The 20,141-nt window shown below is 35.7% G+C and overlaps 1 pseudogene; it reads right to left on the reverse strand.

Annotated features, from left to right (window-relative positions):
* Positions 1-670: 670 nt before the first annotated feature.
* LOC113197584 (large ribosomal subunit protein eL6 pseudogene) lies at positions 671-8,582 on the reverse strand (annotated as a pseudogene).
* Positions 8,583-20,141: the final 11,559 nt, after the last annotated feature.

A 20,141-nucleotide genomic window follows, 5' to 3' on the forward strand; every position in this document is an offset into this window, starting at 1 on the left:
TGCAATATTTTGGGGGTTTAACAGCTTTTTTTTAAAAAAAATCTACATTTTGCTATGGTTTCTTAAATAATTCAGAATCTAATTTTGTATTTTTCATTTAATATTCTTTTTCTTAACAATAAATATCAAAATTGTAAGATTTTGGTCCTTCAAAATTGAGTTCTACCCTGACTGTAAATTTTCAAGTAGAAGAGAATGTAAGGAAAGCAGGTTAAACTTCAGGTTAAAACCCTATCCAGGTTTCTATTTCATAGTCAATATTCATTTTATATCCATGAGAATATGAATTTACATTAATTTGAGAAATATGAAGCAATTTTCATGCAAAAACTTCATAAAATAGGAGAGCCTGTCATACACTAATTTCAATAAAATAGTCACCAAATATTAATTAGGGAAATGCTGATAATACATGCTGTAGCAAACTGTAGTTCCTCATTACCTAAAAATAATAATGAGTATGTATACTTTATTTGAGCTATTATGACTGTATCATGAATTTTTATGTGGAAACAATAAAACATAAAAATTAACAAAACTGAAAGCCTCAAAATATAGCACTTAAGTCAATAAAAGTGAATAAGATATGTTGACCTAAATGTATTAGTTATTTAATTAAATTCTTAGTAAGAAATTTAGAGCACGAATTTGTGAGGATAAATTCCATTTGTTAGAGAAAATCAATCACATGTTGCCCCAGAGCTGAGGAGTAGCTCTTGATTTGGGGTAAAATTTGTGAATCTACTGCTTTCTGACCAACCTTGTACTGCCCTGTAATCTCATATTTCTTTCTCTGGGTCAAAGATCTCACCTTCCTCATGTCTGGCTTCTGCAGCTCCTTCTTGAAGTAAACATTTGTAAGGTGGTTTGGGATTTTCACGTTGCTGTTATCAATCTTTGTGGAGGTGATGATAACAAATTTCTCGTGTGTTCTACACAGAGGAACTTGATTAAGGGAAAGAGGTCCAGCCACAAGTAGCAAGTCCCTGCAAGACTGCTTCAGGAAAACCACCCTCTTGCCTCTGTGAGCCCACTGAGGATGATCCCAGGAGTGATGCTGGTCCCAGGAGTGATGCTGGCTCAGTTTTCTCACAAGCAGACTGAGGGTTTTTTTGCCATGGCTCAATTGCTTCCATGGCACATCTTCAGTAGGATAGCATCTAGGCATTTTTGCAAAGTTTACTCACTGGGTACCACCATTCTTATTTTTTTATTGATTTTTTTAAAATGACAGCAGAATGCATTACAGTTCTTATTACACATATATACCACAATTTTTCATATCTCTGTATATAAAGTATGTTGACACCTAATTCATGTCATACATGTACTTTGGATAATGATGTCCATCACATTCCACCATCCTTGCTAATCCCCTGCCCCCTCCCTTTCCCTCCCACCCCTCTGCCCTATCTAGAATTCATCTATTCTTCCCATGCTCCCCCTCCCTACCCCACAATGAGTCAGTCTCCTTATATAAAACATTTGGCATTTGTTTTTTGGGGATTGGCTAACTTCACTTAGCATTATCTTCTCCAACGCCATCCATTTACCTGCAAATGCCATGATTTTATTCTCTTTTATTGCTGAGTAAAATTCCATTGTGTATATATGCCACATTGTTTTTTATCCATCCGTCCACTAAAGGGCATTTAGTTTGGCTCCACAGTTTAGCTATTGTGAATTGTGCTGCTATAAACATTGATGTGGCTGTGTCCCTGTAGTATGCTGTTTTTAAGTCCTTTGGGTATAAACTGAGGAGAAAGATAGCTGGGTCAAATGGTGGCTCCATTCCCAGATTTCCAAAGAATCTCCATACTGCTTTCCATATTGGCTGCACCAATTTGCAGTCCCATCAGCAGTGTATGAGTGTACCTTTTCCCCCAAATCCTCACCAACACTTATTGTTGTTTGTCTTCATAATAACTGCCATTCTGACTGTAGTGAGATGATATCTTAGAGTAGTTCTGATTTGCATTTCTCTAATTGCTAGAGATGATGAGCATTTTTTCATATATTTGTTGATTGATTGTATATCCTCTTCTAAGAAGTATCTGTTCAGGTCCTTGGCCCATTTGTTGATTGGGTTATTTGTGTTTCTGTTTGTTTGTTTCTTTGTTTGTTTTTGGTGCTTAGCTTTTTGAGTTCTTTAGATACCCTAGAGATTAGTGCTCTATCTGATATGTGAGGGGTAAAAATTTGCTCCCAGGATGTAGGCTCTCTGTTCATAGATTGTTTCTTTTGCTGATAAGAAACTTTTTAGTTTGATCAGGTACCACCATTCTTGGTACCACCAGTTGATTTTGTGACAGCAGCAAGAACCTTCTCCTTCTTTTCAACCTTGGATTTAGCAGCTGATTACTTCCTCTTGTACTTGGGCTTTCAGGAAAACATAGAGAATCAGGAGTATCTGTCAATTTCTCTAACCAGAAAAGGGTTTTGGTTGCAGTGGGGCTTCCCATTTGGGGTTTCTTAGCCTTAGAGTCACTTCTAACCATGCCAAAGCATCAGCCTTCCTGGCTCCAGGTTTCTTCTCCTTAGTGTCCAGCTTCTCAGCCTTTTCACCATCTATCTTGCAAGATTGGAAAAAGCAACTATTGTTTTATTAATTAAGCTCCCATAATACTAACACAAACAAATAAATAAGAAGGGAAGAAAAGGGAAGAGAGAGAGGAGAAAAAGAAAATCACCTTTCATCAGTACTCTCAGGTGTGGTCATAAGACAGAGTAAAGAGAAAATAAAAAGAATATTTTTTAGCACAATGCTCTGGGTCTTTAGATTCAGATAATTAAAAGAATAAAAAAGTTGTACCTCAAAAATATATAATTAGGGAAAGGTATAAAGACAAAAATTGCAAGTTGTCATAACTGCATGGTGGGATGCCAAGGTAGAGATAAAGTTATTAATACAACACTGATGTGATTCATTAAAACTAAAGAATTGGCAAGGTTTAGCAGAAACCACTCCTAGGTAAAATAGCAATGTCTATAGATTTACTAAAATGGTATCTTGCATTTGGTAGTATGGCCATTTGACAATATTAATTCTGCCTATACAAGGAGGTATTTTCATCTTCAGAAATCTTAATTTCTTTCTCCGGTGTTCTGGTTTTATAGAGGTCTTTCACCTCCTTGGTTAGATTTATTTTTGTTGTTGTTTATTTGTTTAGATTATTATGAATGGAATGTTTTTCCTGATTTCTTTCTCAGTATATTAATTATTAGAGTATAGGAAAGCTATTGATTTTTGTGTGTTGATCTTGTATCCAGATATTTTCTCTATTTGTTTATTAGCTCTAGAAGTCTTCTGATATAGTATTTTGGATCTTCTACATATAGGATCATGTCATCAGCATACAAAAATTTGACTTATTTTTCTATTTGTATCCCCTTAATTTTCTTCTCTTGCATGCTTTAGCTAGAGTTTCAAGAACTATATTGAATAGGAGTGATAACAATGGATATCCCTTATCTACTTCCTGATTTTTGAGAATATGCTTTGGGGTTTTTCTCTGTTCAGTATGATGCTGGCTTTGGGATTGTTGTATATAGCCTTTATAATGCTGAGGTAAGTTTCTTAGTTCCTTTAGCATTTTTAATATGGAAGAGTACTGGATTTGGTCAAAGGCTTTTCCTGCATCTGTTGAGATGATGGTGTAATTCTTGTCTTTAATTTTATTTAAGTGTTAAGTTACACTTATTGGTTTGCATATATTGAATCAAACTTGCATCCCTGCGATGAAATACACTTGTACAATCTTCTTGTGTTTTTAAATGTGGTTTCCTAGTATTTTATTAATTAATATTTTATTATTTAATATTAATTTATAGTTTATTAAAACTAACATTTTATTAAGGATATTGGTCTGTAGTTTTCTTTCTTTGATGTGTCTTTGTCTGGATTTGGTACCAAATCTGGTACTGGCTTCACAGAACAAATTTGACAGTATTCTCTCTCTTTCTGTCTCATGGAATAATCTGAGGATGGACATTAGTCCTTCTTTACTGGTCTGATAGAACTCAGCTGACAATATAGCTGGTCCTGTGCTTTTTATGTTGGAAGACTTTTAATGGCTGCTTCGATCTTATTCCTAAATACTAATCTGTTTGTTTTCTATATCCTTTTGGTACAATTTGGGTAGGTTATATGTGCCTAGAAATATGTCAGTATATTCTAGATTTTTCCACTTTATTGAAGTATAAATTTCCAAAACAGTTCCTAATGATCCTCTGTATTTTAGAAATGTCTATGGTAATATCTCCTTTATCATCTCTAATTTTGTTGATTTAGGTCTTCTCTCCCTTTCTTTTGGCTAGTTTAACAAGGGGTTTATCAGTCTTGTTTATGTCCATGTTATCAAAAGTAATATACAGATCTAATCCAATTCTCTTTAAAATACCAGTGACATACTTCATGGAACTTAAAAAAAACAGTCCTAAAATTCATAAAAGACCCCAAATAGCTAAGGCAAGCCTGATAAAGAAGAGCAATACTAGAGGAATCCAAATTATACTGATATTGAATTATATACAGAGCTACAGTAACAAAAGCACTATGGTATTGACATTGAAACATACATGAAGATCAGTGAAATAGAAAAGAAGACACAGAGAAAAACAGAGATATAGTCATCTGATATTCAACATAAGTGCCAAAAACATATGTTCAAGAAAAGATCAATTTTTTAGCAAAATAATGCTGGGAAAATTGGATATCCAGATGAAAGAGAATGAAACTAGATCCTTATCTCTTACCCTGCATAAAAGTAAACTTGAAGCATATCAGAGATCTAGGAATTAGACCAGAACTTTGCAACTTACTAGAAAAAAACCATAAAGTCAACACTCCAACATACTGGCACATAAAAAGACCCCTAAAGCTCAAGAAATAAAACCAAGAATATAACACAGTGAATTCTCCCTTTATGTATATCCATAAAGCACCAATTTTTTAAAAAAGTAGTAAATAAATAGAAGCTAGTAAAGGAGAGAACTGAGAGAGAGAAGAGAAAGTGAAAGTGATGGGGATTAAAATGGAACAAATTATATTCCATACAAGTATGTCAAAATGAACCCCATTATTATGTGTAACAATAATGTACTAATTAAAATATTTTAAAGTATCTCACCAAATGGACTTCTTAATAACATCTGGCTAATAAATAGAGTCTCTCACAACTTTTGCCAACTTTACACTTAAATATTTACAGAAATATTTGAGAAAACAAAAAACAAAAGTGCTTTCATAGAGAACTAAAATGCTCTCTCATAAGTTGTAAAACCATGCATACAAAAGTATGATTGAAGACTACTTGAATAACACAACTAACAAGATCAACATAAGAATAAAAATCACCTTATGCATCACAAAAGAGAATACATTTTGCTTTAAAATCTATTATATATTAGAAAATAAAACTCACCGACTAGGAACATAACAAGATAAATATCAGTAGAAGTATAAAGAAGGAACAAAGAAGCATAACAGGGAAAAATAATGGAATGAAAAACAGAAGAGTAGACATGATCAAGAAAACCAAAAGCTAGTTCTTTCAAAAAGCAAATGAAATACATAAATTTTTGTCAGTTTCAATGACAAAAAAAGAAAAATGGTAAATTAAAATATTAAAATTTAAAATAGAATATAACAACTATCAGTAATCTTTTTTTACCATTGTGGCCAAAATTTCTTACAAGACCAATTTTAGAGGAGGAAAAGTTTATTTGGTGCTCACAGTTTTTTAAAGTTCTCATCCCATAGACAGTCAAATCCACTGTTCTGAGCCCAAAGCAAAGCAGAATATCATGGTGGAAGGGGGTGAAGGAGGAAAGCAGCTGATGACATTATCACCAGGAAGCAGAGAGGGAGCTCCACTCCCCAGGGACAAAATATAAACCCCAAAGGCATACCCCCATTTGCCCACCTCCTCCAGCTACACCCTAACTGCCAATTTTATCACTCAGGTAATCTCTATCAGGGGATTAATCCACTGATTAGATTATAACTCTCATGATCCAATATTTTTACCTATAAAAGTTCTTGCATTATCTCACACATGAGATTTTAGGGGACACTTTGTACCTAACCATAACCATAACAAATGGAGATATGTAGGAAGATGTCAGAATTATAAGAAAATACTACGTAAAATTTTGTAGAAACAAATCTGAAAATCTTAAGGAGATAATTTTTAAGTAAAAAAAATTATAAAAATTTACTCAAAAATGGTAGAAACCCACACAAATAAGTAACTATTGAGTAAAATGAAAATGCCCTAATAGAAAAGGCATTAAAGCCAATAGATTGGAGATGAGTTCTACAAATTCTTTGAGAAATAGACTAATTTATGATATTCATATCATTTTAGAGCATAAACAAGAAACCTCTCAACCATCCTGCTAATCTAGCCTTTGATTGACACCATGATTAGATAAAAATTGCACATGTACATATATATATATATATATATATATATATATATATATATATTCACAACTATAAGTCATTCTCAGTAAGGTTCTCAGTAAGGAACATAATTATAAACATTCTTATGTGAAATAGGGGAAAATGAAATCAGCAATATAGTTATTGAATATACAACATTTAAAAAGCAAGCTTTACCCCAGAATTGCAAGGATTCATTATTAGGAAGTTTGTTAGTATAATTCACAAGATTAATAAATTACTTGCAAAAAAATTATGACCATCTTAAATTACTCTAAAATAAAAGGCCTCCAAATTGGAATTAAGGAAGTTAAATTGTCCCTGTTCACAGATGGTATGATCTTATATAAAGAGAACCCTAAAGATGTTAACTACAAAATTATTAGAACTAATAAACAAATTCAGTAAAGATATAGAATATAAAATCAACATACAAAAATCAGTAGCAATTTTGTACATTTATAATGAACCACCTGAAAAAGAAATCAAGAAGATAATTCTATTTAGGACAGCTACGAACAAAGTAAAATATTAGGAATAAATTTAACAGAGAAGATGAAGTACTGTTAAACTGTAGCACATTGATAAAAGAAATTGAAGAAGACACAAATAAGTGGAATAATATCCAATTTTCACATGTTGGAAGAATTCACATCATTAAAATATTTATACTGCCCATAGCAATCTACAGATTCAGTGTAATCCCTATCAAAATTCTATGACATTTTTACAGAAATAGAAAAAGAAATCCATAAATTCATATAGAATCACAAAGGATTCTGAATAATCAAAGCAATCTTAAGGGCTCGGGTTGGGGTTCAGTGGTAGCACACTTTCCTGGCATGTGTGAGGCACTGCATTCAATACTCAGCACCATGTATAAGTAAATAAATTAAGGTCTATCAACAACAAAGACAATATTTTTTGAAAAGAAATTATTTTGGAAACTTATACTCCAATAAAATAGAAGACACTGAAGGCATCCACAAATTTCTTAAGTCATATAATTTGCCCAGATTGAATCAGGAAGATATAGACAATTTAAACAGACCAATATCAAGTGAAGAAATAGAAGATGCCATTAGAAGCTTACCAACCAAGAAAAGCCCAGGACCGGATGGATACACAGCCAAGTTCTGCAAGACCTTTAAAGAAGAACTAATACCAATACTCTACAATTTATTTCAGCAAATAGAGAAAGAGACAGCACTTCCAAACTCATTCTGTGAGGCCAATATCATCCTGATCCCAAAACCAGGCAAAGACACATAAAAAAAAAAAAAAGAAAACTGCAGGCCAATATCTCTAATGAACATAGATGCAAAAATTCTCAATAAAATTCTGGCAAATTGAATACAAAAACATATCAAAATGATGGTGCACCATGATCAAGTGGGATTCATCCCAGGGATGCAAAGGTGGTTCAACATATAGAAATCAATAAATGTAATTTATCACATCAATAGACTTAAATATAATACTCATATTATCATCTCAATAGATGCAGAAAAAGCATTTGACAAAATACAGCACCCTTTCATGTTCAAAACACTAGAAAAAATAGAGACAACAGGAACATATCTCAACATCATAAAGGCTATCTACACTAAGCCCCAGGCCAACATCATTCTAAATGAAGAAAAATTAAAGGCATTCCCTCTAAAAACTGGAACAAGACAAGGATGCCCTCTTTCACCAATTCTATTCAACATAGTTCTTGAAACACTGGCCAGAGCAATTAGACGAAAGAAATTAAAGGAATTCAGATAGGAAAAGAAGAACTTAAATTGGCACTATTTGATAATGAAATGATTCTATACCTAGAAGACCCCAAAAAGCTCCACAGAAAACTTCTAGTAAATGAATTCAGCAAAGTAGCAGGATATAAAATCAACACCCATAAATCAAAAGCATTTATGTATATCAGTAACAAATCCTCTGAGAAGAAAATGAGGAAAACTACCCCATTTACAATAACCTCAAAAAAAAAAAAAAAAAGGCCCCGCTGCCCATGCCTGCAAAGTAGGCAGACCTGCGACCTACCGGGAGAATAGGTCCAGCGGCCCGCCAGCGTGGTAGACAGATCACCCCTATTGGAGGAGTGGCCCAGCCATTGCCCGCAAGGTAGGCAGACCATGCGACCTGGAGAAGGGGCCCAGCAGCCCGCCGGCGTGATAGACAGATCACCCCAATTGGAGGAGGAGCACAGCCGCCGCCCGCCCCTGCAAGGGAGACTTTGCAACTATACAAGAGCAATATAAATATATAGGGGGAAAATTCAATAACATAACAGTTTCACCAAGCAGAAAGAAACTCGAGCAGTATGAAAAGACAAGGAAAGAAAGGACCAAAAGCAATGCAGGTCAACTCAACCTTAGAAGAGGTAATAGCTGCAGCAGATGGAATGTCAGATAAAGAATTCAGGATTTACATGCTTCAGATGATCTGGAGTCTCAAGGAAGACATTAGACAGCAAAATCAGACAATGAAAGATCACTTCAACAATGAATTACATAAACAAATCCAATAAGCAAAAGATCAACTATACAGGGAGATAGAGGTTATAAAAAACAAACAGAAATCCTAGAAATACAGGAAGCAATAAGCCAACTCAAAAACTCAAATGAGAATACTACCAGCAGAGTAGAACACTTAGAAGATAGAACATCAGACAATGAAGACAAAGTATTTCAACTTGAAAAGAACATAGACAGTTCAGCGAGACTCTTAAGAAACCATGAGCAGAACATCCAAGAAATATGGGATAACATAAAGAGACCAAACTTAAGAGTCATTGGGATACAGGAAGGTATAGAGGTCCAAACCAAAGGAATCAGCAATCTGTTCAACGAAATAATAAGAGAAAAATTCCAGACTTGAAGAATGAGACAGAATCCCAAATCCTAGAAGCCTACAGGACGCCGAACGTGCAAAATAATAAGAGCTCCACACCTAGACACATTATAATGAAGATGCCCAACACACAGAATAAGGAGAGAATTTTATAAGCTTCAAGAGAAAGGAAGCAGATTACATTAGGGGTAAACCAATCAGGATAACAGCTGATCTTTCAACACAGACTCTGAAAGCTAGAAGATCCTGGAACAACATATTTCAAATGCTGAAAGAAAATGGGTTCCAACCAAGAATTGTGTATCCAGCAAAATTAAGCTTCAGGATGGAAGATGAAATTAAAACCTTCCACGATAAACAAAAGCTAAAAGAATTTGGAGCTAGAAAACCATCTCTTCAAAACATCCTCGGCAAAACATTACAGGAAGAGGAAATGGAAAATAACAATGAAAACCAACAGTGGGAGGTAGTACAGTAAAGGGAAAAAATAATCAAAGAGGAAAAACAAACCATGTTAAGTAACATAAATAAACAAATATGACTAGAAGAACAATCCATATCTCAATAATAACCCTAAATGTTAATGGCTTAAACTCACCAATTAAGAGACACAGGCTACTAGAGTGGATCAAAAAAAAAAAAAAGATACAACAATATGCTGCCTACAGGAGACGCATTTGATAGGAAAAGACATACATAGACTGAAGGTGAAAGGTTGGGAAAAATCATACCACTCATATGGACTGCGGAAACAAGCAGGAGTGTCCATACTCATATCAAATAAAATAGATTTCAAGCCAAAGTTAATCAAAAGGGATAAAGAGGGACACTACATACTGCTCAAGGGAACCATACACCAACAAGACATAACAGTCATAAATATATATGCTCCAAACAATGGTGCAGCTATGTTCATCAAACAAACTCTTCTCAAGTTCAAGAGTCTAATAGACCACCATACAATAATTATGGGAGACTTCAACACACCTCTCTCACCACTGGACAGATCTTCCAAACAAAAGTTGAATAAAGAAACTATAGAACTCAATAATACAATTTATAACCTAGACTTGTACATTGCTGGTGGGACTGCAAATTGGTGCGGCCAATTTGGAAAGCAGTATGGAGATTTCTTGGAAAGCTGGGAATGGAACCACCATTTGACTCAGCTATTCCCCTTCTCAGTCTATTCCCTAAAGACCTAAAAAGAGCATACTACAGGAACGCTGCTACATCGATGTTCATAGCAGCACAATTCACAATAGCAAGACTGTGGAACCAACCTAGATGACCTTCAATAGACGAATGGATAAAAAAAAAAATGTGGCATTTATACACAATGGAGTATTACTCTGAATTAAAAAAATGACAAAATCATAGAATTTGGAGGGAAATGGATGGCATTAGAGCAGATTATGCTAAGTGAAGCTAGCCAATCCCTAAAAAACAAATGCCAAATGTCTTCTTTGATATAAGGATAATAACTAAGAACAGAGTAGGGAGGAAGAGCATGAGAAGAAGATTAACATTAAACAGGGATGAGAGGTGGGAGGGAAAGGGAGAGAGAAGGGAAAATGCATGGAAATGGAAGGAGACCCTCAGGGTTATACAAAATTACATACAAGAGGAAGTGAGGGGAAAAGGAAAAAAAACAAGGGGGAGAAATGAAATACAGTAGATGGGGTAGAGAGAGAAGATGGGAGGGGAGGGGAGGGGAGGGGAGGGGGGATAGTATAGGATAGGAAAGGCAGCAGAATACAACAGACACTAGTATGGCAATATGTAAATCAGTGGATGTGTAACCGATGTGATTCTGCAATCTGTATATGGGGTAAAAATGGGAGTTCATAACCCACTTGAATCAAAATGTGAAATATGATATGTCAAGAACTATGTAATGTTTTGGACAACCAACAATAAAAATTAAAAAAAAAAAGATACTTGGGAATCAGCTTAACGAATGAGGTAAAAGACCTATACAATGAAAACTACAGAACCCTAAAAAAAGAAATCAAAGAAGATCTTAGAAGATGGAAAGATCTATCTTGCTCTTGGATAGGCAGAATTGATATTATCAAAATGACCCTACTACCAAAAGCACTATACAGATTTAATACAATTCTGATCAAAATCCCAATGGCATTCCTCATATAAATAGAAAAGGTAATCATGAAATTCATCTGGAAAAATAAGAGACCCAGAATAGCTAAAGCAATCCTAAGCAGGAAGAATGAAGGAGGTGGCATCACTATACCAGACCTTAAACTATACTATAGAGTAATACGAACAAAAACAGCATGCTATCAGCACAAAAGCAGACTGGTAGACCAATGGTACAGATTAGAGGACACAGAGACTAACCCACAAAATTACAATTATCTTATATTAGACAAAGGTGCCAAGAACATGCATTGGAGAAAAGATAGCCTCTTCACAAATGGTGCTGGGAAAACTGGAAATCCATATGCAACAAAATAAAATTAGACCCCTATCTCTCACCATGCACAAAACTCAAAGTGGATCAAGGACCTAGGAATTAAATCAGAGACTTCTGTGTCTAATAGAAGAAAAAATAGGCCCTAATCTTCATCATGTGGGATTAGGCCCCAACTTCCTTAATAAGACTCCTATAACACAACAATTAAGACCAAGAATCAATTAACGGGATGGAATCAAACTAAAAAGTTTCTTCTCAGCAAAAGAAATAATATGTGAGGTGAACAGAGAGTCTACATCCTGGGAGCAAATTTTTATCCCTCACATATCAGATAGAGCACTAATCTCTAGGGTATATAAAGAACTCAAGAAGCTAAGCACCAAAAACAAAACAAAACAAATAACCCAATCAACAAATGGGCCAAGGACCTGAACAGACACTTCTTAGAAGAGGATATACAATCAATCAACAAATATATGAAAAAATGCTCATCATCTCTAGCAATTAGAAACTACTCTAAGATATCATCTCACTCCAGTTAGAATGGCAGCTATTATGAAGACAAACAACAATAAATGTTGGTGAGGATTTGGGGGAAAAGGTACACTCATACACTGTTGGTGGGACTGCAAATTGGTGCAGCCAATATGGAAAGCAGTATGGAGATTCTTTGGAAATCTGGGAATGGAGCCACCATTTGACCCAGCTATCTTTCTCCTCAGTTTATACCCAAAGGACTTAAAAACAGCATACTACAGGGACACAGCCACACCCATGTTTATAGCAGCACAATTCACAATAGCTAAACTGTGGAGCCAAACTAAATGCCCTTTAGTGGATGGATGGATAAAAAAATGTGGCATATATACACAATGGAATTTTGCTCAGCAATAAAAGAGAATAAAATCATGGCATTTGCAGGTAAACAGACGGCATTGCAGAAGATAATGCTAAGTGAAGTTAGCCAATCCCCCAAAAACAAATGCCAAATGTTTTCTCTGATATAAGGAGGCTGACTCATAGTGGGATAGGGAGGGGGAGCATGGGAAGAATAGATGAATCCTAGATAGGGAAGAGGGGTGAGAGGGAAAGGGAGGGGGTAGGGGATTAGCAAGGGTGGTGGAATGTGATGGACATCATTATCCAAAGTACATTATGAAGACATGAATTGGGTGCCAAAGTACCTTATATACAACCATAAATATGAAAAATTGTGCTTATACATGTAATAAGAATTTTAGGGGCTGAGGCTGTGGCTCAGTGGTAGAACACTTGCTTGCCTAGCATGTGTGAGGCACTGGGTTCAATTCTCAGCACCACATATAAATAAACAAATAAAATAAAGGTACATACATATAAAAAATTTTAAAAAGAATTGTAATGTCATTTAGTTTTTTAAAAAGTCAATTAAAAAGCAATATTAATTAAAAAAAACTAGAGGCATCACACTACCTGCTTTCAAAATCAATTATTAAGATGTAATAATCAAATAGCATGGTACTGGCAAAAAAAAAGACACATATACAATGGCACAGATGAGATAGCCCAGAATTAAATCCACACATTATTTATGTTTTTGACAAAAATGTCAATAATATAAAATGGGATAAAGACAAACTCTTCAATAAATGGTACTGGAAAAACTGAATATTTACTTCAGAATAAAACTGGACCCCTGTCTCACCACATATACAAAAAATAACTCAAAATGGACAAATGACTTAAAAGAAAGACTTGAAATTATAAAACTACTAGAAGAAAACATAAGGAGAAAGGCTTTTGACATTGATCTAGACAAACGTGTTTTTTGGACCTGACCCCAAAAGTATAGGCAATAAGCAGAAATAGACAAATGGGACTACATCAAACTAAAAGGCTTCTGCACAGGAAAGGAAATAATCATCAGAATGAAAGGCAATCTATAGAATGGGAGAAAATATTCACAAATCATAAATCTGATAAGTGGTTAATTCTAAAGTATGAAAGGAATTCACACTATTCAATGGCAAGAAAACAAAAATGAATAAAAAATTGGAAAAAGACCTGGAAAGACATTTTTAAAAGAAGATATATGCATGGCCAGGAGGCTTAGAAAAAAATGCTCAACATCACTAGTCATCAGGGAAATGCAAAATTGAAAGCACGCACCATCACCTACATAGCTTTTATTAAAAAGATGAAAGATAACAAACATTGCCAATTATGTAGAGAAAAGGGAAGCCTTTTCTACTTTTTCTTTTTACTATTAGTGGAACTGTAAATTGGTACAATCACATGGAAAAAAAAGTATTGAGGTTTCTCAGAAAATTAATAATATAACTATCACATAACACAGCAATCCCACTACTGGATATATATATCCAAAATACATAAAATCAGTGTCAAAGAGACATCTGCACTCCTATAATCATTGTAGCACTGTTCACAATAGCCAAGAAATAAAACTGGCTTAAATATCAATCAACAGATGAATGGATAAAGAAAATGAAGACATATACATTATAGGATATTATTCATCCTTTATAAACAAGGAAATCTTGTCATTTGTGAAAATATAAATGAACCTGAAGAACATAATATTAAGTGAAATAAACCAGGCACAGAAAGACAAATACCATACAATGTCACTTATAGGTGGAATATAAAAAAGTCAAACTCTTAAAAACAGATAGTAAAATGGCAATTACTCAAGACTTGCAGGGGAGTTGAGTGATATTAGTCAAATGACACGAAATTTCAGATACAAAGAATAAATTCAGGAGATCTAGCTGGGCATGGTGGCGCACACCTATAATCCCAGCGGCTCGCCTGTAATCCAGCGGCTCGGGAGGCTGAGACAGGAGGTTTGTGAGTTCAAAGCCAACCTCAGCAATGGCAAGGCGCTAAGCAACTCAGTGAGACCCTGTCTCTAAATAAAATGCAAAATATGGCTGGGGATGTGTCTCAGTGGTTGGGTGCAATCAAGTTCAATCCCTAGGGCCCCCTGGCAAAAGAAAGAGAGAGAGAGAGAGAGAGAGAGAGAGAGAGAGAGAGAGAGAGAGAGAGAGAGAGAATGTATATCATGATTACTATAGCAAATAATAATATCTATATACTTGAAAATTGATAAGAGAATAGATTTTAAGTGTTATCACCCCCCAAAATAAGTGCATGAGCACTATAGTCTGGAACTAGAGTATCCCCTAAAAGAACATGTGTTAAAGTCTTAGTCTCCAGCCTGTGGTGCTATTGGGAGGTGGTGGAACCTTTAAGAGTGGGGCCTAATAGGAGGAAGTTAGGTCACTGGAGGTATGCCCTTGGAGGGAACCCTAGGGCCTTGGCCCCTTCCTGTCTCTCTGTGTTTACTGGCTGCCATAAGGTGAACAGATTTCTGCCACATATTTCCACCATGATACTGCCTTCCTACAGGCCCCAAAGAAATTGGGTCAAAGAATCATGAATTAAAACCTCTGAAACTGTGAATCAAAATAAATCTTTCTTCTTTATAAGTTGATTATGTCAGGTCTTTTTGTCACAGTGACAAAAAACTGACTAAAACAGTAAAGTAATACACATGTTCAATAGCTTGATTTGTAGTCATTCTACAATGTATACATGTATCAAAACATGTTGTAGTCTATAAATACATATAATATTTATCAGTTAAAAATAAATTTAAAAAACAGCTTCTCTTAACAATGCCTTTCTTTTTATTTTTGTCTTTAACCTTAGATCTTTATCTGGCTTCTTTAGCCAGATCGCAGCTAGAAAAAACAGATACCTAATAGCTAAATACAAATGCCAAGTACAAAAGGAAGCACCAATATTAGATACCAATCCCACCCTAAGGGAGACATATGTAGAAATCATAGCATAGTTGAGCTCAGAACCACCTGCTTAGAGGAATGAATCAAGGAGGAAATTTAGCTATTTTAAAAGTCTCCCCTGTGTTGAATATCATAATTGAGTCTAGTATTGGCCAAATCCTTGTCAAACTGGCCCATGCTGTCATTGTGATTTTAGTAGCAACCCACTGATTGAGTTTAATGACTCCATAAGACATCCAGATCCAACCATTCCATTGCAGTTGATCTCCAGCTCTATAGCTTCAAGGAAACAGTTGCTATTTACTTAACATGATGCTTATTAAATCAAAATCAAATATGAATTAATTGTCCTAAAAGGGTTATCTAATTTCCTAATCAGTATTAATGATTATTAATCACTTCCTGTAGCAAGTGATTTGGAGTGAAAAACCCTTAACCTATGTATATTTCCCAAGTTTTCCCCCACTGTATTCAGTTTTAATTTATGTGACAAGTTTCATCTCACAAAGAGTGTTCTCTTATCTGAGTCTTTCTAAATCATATGAAGTCTGTTTATATATTAATTTCAGCTAGAATCACAGATATCTTCTCCATGTCTCCTCCCCAAAGGACCCAAAAGGCCCCTGAGTGGCTATAAATGTCTCATTATAAACAATTAAAGACTGCATCACAGTTAGAGTCATTCTGGTCTGTACTTCATGCCCCAAAGCAAAGTCTTTCAAGCTGTGTGTTTTGCTATTAACTTTCCAGTGTGGCTTTAGAATCTCAATCGATTCTTTAAGAAATGCAAATATTCTTTTCCCTTTGGCTTAGCAGAAGCCACTGGGAAATGCATATGTATAATTCCTTCCTGGTCATGCATGGACTATAATAATAATCAAAGCTAGAGGCAGAAGATATTGCAGAATGTGTCCAACTCCACTGGGCTGGGCCAGGTGGATAGTAAAAGTGCCTCTAAACACATGCAGGCTGTCCACAGGATTACTCTTCATCTGTTCTTTCAACTTGTTTAGCACTCCACTGCTGGGCCTTTGCCTATAGTCCTCTTTCCCGCTAAACCCCCTCTACTCTCTTTCAGGGGTGCTCTAGAGCCCTCCATGCCCTGCCCATACAGATTCATCATGTGTATTCCTCCTAATATAACCTACTAACATAGCTATGCTACTCATGGCATCACTAGCAATTCCCAAACAGGTTGTGTATTATGTGCCTCCTGGCCTTTTACTCATAGTCCTGCCTGCAATGTCCTTGTACCCCTGGCCATCTCCCATCCAACCTTCTAAACTCAGTTCAAAATCCCTGTCTCCTGGAAAGTCTTCTCTGATTGCTCTCCCAGCCCCAGCAGAGTTGAGAATTCTCTCCTCTGTTTTCCATGACACCACAGGCCCTTCTCTGCCCTCACACAGCCATACCCTCTACTTCTAAGGGCTCAGCATCCCTGGGTTCTACATGGGCAACCAATTACAGGTTTAAATTACTCAGGGAAAAAAATGGTATTTATTCTGAATGTGAATAGACATTTTTCTTCTCATTATTCCCTAAGCAACAGTATAGCAAGTATTTCAAAGAATTTACATTCTACTAGGTATTATAAGTAATACAGAGATAATATATACAGGAGAACATACATAAATTATGTGCAAATACTATACCATTTTATATAATAACTTGGGCATTTATAGATTTTACTATCCACTCAAGGTCCTGGAACCAATCTCCCATGGATATAAAGGGACAAATTGTATCTCACGACACTTAACTATATGTTTACGCAGCTGTGTCCCTAGTAGAATTCAGCTCCTTAGATGTCAATATTGTTATTAATTCTTGTATTCCCAGACCATACTGGTCTCTAATAAGTATCAAGAAATCTTTGTTGAATGAACAGAAGGTGATGATATAAATTTAAGAAGTAAAAATTTTCTAGCTCTCCCAAGCATGTGGAGGCATGTGAGTCCCACATTCATGGAGATGGATGGCTTCTATTTAGAGTAGGTCTAAATCCCTGACCAACAAAAGAAGGTTGGCAATAACACTGAGCCTCTCTTACCAATTATGACTGTGCCTCATGGGACATGGGCATGGATCACATATAGCTTAAGTATATATCCATATCATGTATGTGTGTGTAGATATTCTCACATGTGTATATAGACACATATAAATCTTTGTATATATATTTCTACATGTATGTATTTAGACATATATACTAATTATATATATATATGGGTGTATATACATACATATATATACTAAAAAGAGTAAAACAAATGTGAAGGATAACAGAACAACAACAAAAAAATTATCTCAACCTTGCCACAGTTCCTGATTCTCTATAGATATTGGACTGGGAGAGATAAACTTAATCAGTGGAAAATCTCCCATTTCAATTTCCAGACTCCTCCCCCAAAGAAGCCTTTTCTGCCTATTTACTAACAACCTGACCTTCCCTGTCAATCTTCATATGAAGATGCTAATGAGAAATTATAATGTGAATGGGGGGGTGTGAAAGCAAAGGAAGAAAGAATCAAAAGGACAAGGTTTTCCCACACTGGGCCAATTTCTCCACTGAAAATGTCTGGCTTCTGTTTTCCGCTCCTGAGCCATAGATCATGCTGATGATCTAGTGCAGTCATTTCAACATAAGTTCTCCTGAGTCTAGGAGGTGCCTCCCAACAGCACTGGGGATGACACAGGTTACCCATCCCCAGCCTTTAAACAGAACGTGCCAGCTTCTTCTGTTTCACAGACAGGCTTATATGAAAGATTCTGTTTAAGGACAGAGTTCTATAGTTAAAACAAATAAAAACAAACAAAAATAACAGTTCAGAAAATTAGGTCATTGGCTCTGTTAAAATTCCATTTGGCTTTTACAGAAATGAAGGGACATCAGACAGTGGCCCAATAGGCTGGCAGGCAACCTATAGCTTCCTTAGTACAGTATAAAAGAAGGAACCCCAGAATTAGATATGGGAGACCAGGATCTGGGCCTGGATGACCTCCCATTGGATGTGACTACCTTCCCCACAAGTTTCCCAGGCTCTATGAAGGCAGTGACCCTATCTGTTTTGCACACCATGGGATCCTTAGAGCCTAGTGCAGTGCCTGGGAGATGGTAAGTATTCAATAACCAGCTACTGAATACACAAATAAGCAAAGTTTCCTATTCTTCTCTTAGAAATTCTGGATTCTGTACTTGCTAAATAAAGACAAGCTTCATTGTCTTTGCCAGCAAACAAGCATAAGAGTAATGCTTAAGCCAGGAGTTTTTAAAGGATTAAGTTAAATAATTCACATAAGTGCTTAAACACAATGTCTTGCATAAAAAAGGCATATAAGAAGTGTTATTTATTTTTATGATTAATATTACTATTAGTACTCCCTAGACAGGATTTAAATTCCTTCTTAAACACTGTTTTTTTAACATCCAAAAAGCAAAGTAGATGGAGGTTGAGTATACTAAGGCAAATTCCTTAACTTCCCTGTGTCTATAGTTCCTTGACTTCAGAGGAGTTATGAGGATTAGCAAGACAGCATAATGTGGTGGTTAATTATTATATCTGTCAATTTGACGGAACTAAGGAATATCCAGATAGTTGTGGGAAGGAAAAAAGTTACTTCTGGGTGTATCTGATGGGGTGTTTTCAGCAGAAATCAACATTTGAATCATCAACATGAGCAAGCATCAACCAATCTGTTAAGAGCCCAAATAGAACACAAAGGCAAAGGAAGAGGAAGGGCAAAGTCTCTGCTTGCACTGAGGCGTCCATCTTCTCCTGACCTTGGACATCAGGGCTCTGGGTTCAACCTCCAGGACTTACACCATCCCTCAACTCCCTTTGATCTTGGACTGAAGTACACCACCAGCATTCCCTGTGTTCCACGTTGCAGACAGCATATCCTTGGGCCTCTCAGCTTTCATAATCACATGAACCAATCTCTGTAATAAAACCTCCTCTTACATCTCTCTCTCTCTCTCTCTCTCTCTCTCTCTCTCTCTATATATATATATATATATATATATATATATATATATATTATATCAGTTCCCTTTCTCTGAAGAATCCTAACACAGATATTAGTGTAGTTGGCTTTCAATAAATATTAGTTTTTGATTGCCAATTGACATGCTTTTCTAGATAGCGGCAATGCTGAAGGCTGCACTTATGAAGCACTCTATGATGTCCAAGTCTACATAAATCATTCCACCCTCACAAGGTAAGCAGTATTAGTCCCATTAATGATGAAGAAATGAAAGGTCAGAAAGATTAACAAACTTGCTTGCTATCACACCGTTACTAGGTAGAGTTGTAGGATTAAAACTGGGCTGTATCTCACTCCAAAGCACAAAATCTTTTGTGTGCCTCAGTCCTCCCACTTCTGAAAGGAACACCTGACTAGCCCCATCCACATTGTCCCCAGTAGGATTGAATGAGCAGAAACCCCAATGGCTGGGTCCCAGAGAACCACTATCTCTATCAGACATAGAGACTGACATTAATTCCTGTGTTAGTCTTCTTTGTATTGGTTTGACCAAAATACTTGACAACAACAACTTAGAGAAGGAAATGTTTATTTTGGTTCACAATGTCAAAGGATA

This window comes from Urocitellus parryii, chromosome 7 (assembly GCF_045843805.1).
Source record: "Urocitellus parryii isolate mUroPar1 chromosome 7, mUroPar1.hap1, whole genome shotgun sequence".
In the NCBI taxonomy this organism is placed as follows: domain Eukaryota; kingdom Metazoa; phylum Chordata; class Mammalia; order Rodentia; family Sciuridae; genus Urocitellus; species Urocitellus parryii.